This window comes from Brassica napus, unplaced genomic scaffold (genome assembly GCF_020379485.1).
Source record: "Brassica napus cultivar Da-Ae unplaced genomic scaffold, Da-Ae ScsIHWf_366;HRSCAF=581, whole genome shotgun sequence".
In the NCBI taxonomy this organism is placed as follows: Eukaryota; Viridiplantae; Streptophyta; class Magnoliopsida; order Brassicales; family Brassicaceae; genus Brassica; species Brassica napus.
The window spans coordinates 42,501-47,500 of NW_026016446.1; positions in this window are offsets into that span (position 1 = coordinate 42,501).

Consider the following 5,000-nt stretch of genomic DNA (forward strand, 5'->3'; position numbering starts at 1 on the left):
TAGGGCGACATCCCAATACTGGTATGGAAGCTGTTGTTGTAAGCAAACTCTACCAATGGCAAGTGTCTTTCCCAGGAATTTCCCCAGTCCAAGACACAAGCCCTTAACATGTCTTCCAACGTCTGGATGGTTCTTTCAGACTGACCATCCGTTTGGGGGTGATAGGCTGTGCTCATGTGCACTCTTGTTCCCAAGGCCTTTTGGAAAGCCTTCCAGAAATAAGAAGTGAACCGAGGGTCCCTATCCGACACAATACTGGCTGGTACACCATGCAGGCGTACCACCTGATCCATGTAAATCTGTACCAAGGGCTCCACACCATCAGTCTTCTTGATTGGTATGAACAGAGCTGACTTGGTCAGACGATCCACCACTACCCAAACCGAATCCTTTCTATTCCTGGTCATGGGAAAACCTGACACAAAGTCCATGGTGATGTGATCCCACTTCCATTCTGGAATAGGTAGATTCTGGAGTAATCCACTGGGTACTTGGTGCTCAGCCTTGACGAGTTGGCAAGTAGGACACTTAGCCACCCACTCGGCCACATCCGTCTTCATACGGATCCAATGATAGTACCTCTTGATATCCTTGTACATCTTGTTCAGTCCCGGGTGCACAGAGAACTTAGACTTATGAGACTGACTCATAATCTCTTCCTTTAGTTCCCTTACATTCGGAACACTGATCCTCCCATGGACCAAAATCGTACCATCACTCGCAACCTGGTACTCGGTTTTATCATTCAGAGCAACCTTCTGGAGGTTCTCATCCAAGCTTTGTGCTTGCCTGATCCTGGTAAGGAGATCAGCCTGGTTCACTGCTTCTAAACCCAACGGCTCGTCCTCGCTGGCCAGTGTGTTTAAATGCAATGTCCTAACCATCCCTTCCAGCACCTCTGCTTCCCTCTCGGCTGATACCTCAGCTCTCCTACGGCTTAAGGCATCGGCCACTAGGTTTGCTTTACCTGGATGGTAAGCAATATCCAGATCATAATCGGCCACGAACTCCATCCATCTCCTTTGCCTCAAATTCAACTCAGGTTGAGTGAATATATACTTGAGACTCTTGTGGTCGGTCAAAATCTGAACCTTGGCACCATACAAGTATGATCGCCATATCTTGAGGGCGAACACCACTGCGGCCATCTCAAGGTCGTGGGTTGGATAGTTCCCCTCATGCTTCCTCAACTGCCTAGAGGCATAAGCGATGACCTTCCCATGTTGGGTTAATACACATCCTAATCCGGTTATGGAGGCGTCTGTGTAAACCACATATGGTTGGTCTGCCTCTGGCAACACCAATACCGGTGCACTTGTCAACATGTGCTTAAGTGCAGAGAAACATTCCTCACATTTCTCAGACCATACAAACCTCACGTCTTTCCCAGTCAGTTGTGTCATAGGTTGAGCCAAGCTGGCAAACCCCTTGACAAACTTCCTGTAATAACCGGCCAGACCTAGAAAGCTCCTGACTTCAGTTGCACTCTTAGGTCTAGGCCATTCTTGTATGGCCTTAATCTTTTCCGGGTCCACGGAGACACCTTGGTCGGATACAATGTGACCCAGGAACCCAACACTTCTTTGCCAAAAACTGCACTTGCTCAATTTGGCATAGAGCTGTTGTTCCCTCAATCGTCCCAACACTGCTCTTAGATGTCTCTCATGATCCTCTTTGGTCTTGGAGTAGACCAAGATATCATCAATGAAGATGATTACAAACTCATCCAGGAAATCCCTGAATATGCTGTTCATCATCTTCATGAAAGCTGCTGGTGCATTGGTTAATCCAAATGGCATGACCACAAACTCATAGTGGCCATACCTGGTTCGGAAGGCTGTCTTCCTTACATCATTTGGTTCAATGGGAATCTGATGATACCCTGAAGCCAAATCGATTTTAGAAAACCATTTTGCACCCTTGAGCTGATCCAACAACTCATCTATCCGAGGCAATGGGTACTTGTTCTTCACAGTCACCCGGTTTAACCCTCGATAGTCAATACACAATCTGAAGCTACCATCCTTCTTCTTCACAAAGAGGACTGGTGCTCCCCAGGGTGACACACTAGGCCGTATGAAACCCTTATCCAGCAACTCTTCAAGTTGCTTCTTAAGCTCGGCCATCTCGGCAGGAGCCATTCTGTAGGGACTTTTGGATAATGGGGCCGTCCCTGGTTCGAGTTCTATTATGAATGGATCCAACCTATCAGGGGGAATGCCCTGTAGCGCCCTAAACACATCCTGGAACTCACCAACCAGCGGTATTCCCTCCGGGTCACCACCCCCTACGACCTCCTTAGTGGCGATTGTGGCCAGATAAGCCTCACAACCCTTCCTCAGCATCCTCTCAACATGGATAGCTGACACCACCAAGCATCCAGAGATCGGACGTATACCTTGGAACCTGATCGGAGCCCCACACCCACTCTCAAAAAGCACACGCCCCCGGTGACAGTCAAGAGTGGCCCGATACTTTCCAAGCCAGTCCATACCCAAGATCACCTCGTGATTCTTTAGGTGGACTACCACAAGATCCACAGGCATGACCCTGTCCTGGATCATTACTGGGACGTCCTGAATCACCCCTAGCGAATGCATCACTTGCCCACCGGCCGCATTCACTACCCCAGGACAATCCCCCGTTCCCAACTGGAACAACCCCTTTCCGAGCATCCCTGGACTCACAAAACTATGTGTAGCTCCAGTATCGAAAAGTACATGTGTTTCCACACCACCAATACTTAGGGTCCCTACACATGACCCAAACTAAGTATCTAACCGTCCTAGGTTCCATACCATGCAATTCTACTGAATTGGAAAGAATAAGATCAGACACATTACCAGTGATCGCGAGGAATGGTCCAGCCTTGTCCTCATCCTTGGACAGCTCATAGACGCGGGGTGCAGAGGTCTGACCGCGGTTCTGGTCTGGCTTGTTGCCCTCACCACGGCCCTTGCTCGACCCGGCTGCTAACTTGGGACAATCCTTACGGAGATGTCCCTTCTTTCCACAGTAGTGGCAAGTCCTGGTATCACCACCAGCTCCTTGCTCCTGTCTAGGACAGTCCCGAGCTGAGTGATCCATCTTACCACATCGAAGACAAGCTCCCATTGCTCTCCAACATTCACCTCCATGGTGTCGGCCACACTTGGGACACACAGGCCTACCACTTGAGGTTTTACCCTCTTCAGCCTGGTCCCTTTTCCTCTTCCGGTCACCACTCTGGCTTGAAGCCACCACCACACTTTTGACCTTCTGCTTATGCTCATCCGCAAGGTTGACCTCAAGCAAGGCCATCCTCTCAACCAGCTCAGACACAGTGGAGAAGGTACGGACTGAGCAATAGGTCCGGAGTTCAGCCCTAAGGCCTCTGATGAACCGGCGAACCTGAACTGCCTCGTCCTCCAACTCCTTACCCACATAGCGCCTGAGTCGGTTGAACTCTTCTTCGTACTCACGTACCGTCCTGCGTCCCTGAACCAAGTCCAGGAACTTAGCTTCCAAACGGTCCCATGCCTCAGCTGGGAAGTACTTGTGGTTGAACTCAACCTCAAAGTCCTCAAAGCGCTCTATGGTACCATTGGTGCGCTTGTCAAGAGCCAACCACCAGTTGTGGGCATCTCCCTCCAAGAAGTGAACCGCAATGTCCTTCTGGTAGTCCTCTGGGCAGCGGCTTGAGCTGAAGTTACGAGCCAACCTGCTCCTCCACTCATCCGCCTCAAGAGGGTCAACACTTCCAGCAAAGTGTTTAGTGCCCATACGAGTGATGTGCTCCAGCACCTTCAAGTAATCCACCTTCCTGGTCGCCCTAGCTGGGGGGTCAATCTCAATCACCTCAGCTTCCTGTTCCCCATGAACCGGAGCTGCTCCACCAGCTACCGGAGCTGCTGCTGCTCGGCCAGCCTGCTGGTTCCTTATAGGAATAGCAGTATGAGTCGGTATGTCCTGACCCAAAGGTGTAAACGCCTGAGTCAAAGCCAACATTTGAGTACTCATAGCTCTCATGACCTCCAGAACCTCATGCATGGATGGTTCCGCAGCCTGGTTCACCGGACCAGCTGCCCTGCCGTCCGCAGCCCCATTACGGTCACCAAGACGGCCAGTCTGTGAAGATTCGCCTTCACCTTCCAGCCCATCCTGTTGCTGCCGTCCATTCCCATCAGCTCCATTAGCTCCATCAGCTCGTTCTGGCTCATGTTCCAGCTGGAACTCAGCTCCATCCACACGAACCTCAGTAGGGTTGAGCTGAACCGAAGGCAATCCAGTCCCAACATTAACCCCATCCGCTTGGATTGGCAATGTTGCGGCCAGATTCACATCATCTGCACCCACTGGACCGGATGCCCCAGCTCCATCCTTACCCTTCCGAGATCTGGACTTGCTTTTTCCACCCTTGGGATTCAACACATGTAAACAATCATGTCAGCTCACATGATATAACAAAATAAATCACAACAATCCCTAAGGCTAAGCAAAACGACCAGACCTTACCATGAGAACCAGCCGGATGTGTGGTGACTAACCCAAACCCAAACAAATCCTAGAATCAACTCCGCTCTGATACCAACTTGTAAGACCCGAACCTGACCCTTAGGTCCCACTAGGTCCGTGCCTTACCTAAACCATGTTTCTAAGTTCCATCAGTTTTAAAGTTCCATATTCACTAAGTCATTTTCGAAATCTTGAGGTTCATTCAATCAATGCACGACCAGATAGACAAGAGAAAACATTCATTGTATAAATATAAACATGTGATCCATACAATCAGTCAGTTGCACAATAGGCTAAGTCATAAGTCATAATACAATACTATCCCATAACCCACACATCCATCCACAGCTAAGTCCTCACGGTTCCTTGGCCTTGCCACGGTCCTGGTCCGATCCTGAAACCACAACACACACACAACACAACAACATAAGTACATAACAAACCGATACCCTAGTAAGCTCATCTAACATTGCATGGTTTGGTTCCCTTAAACTAAGTTCTCTAAG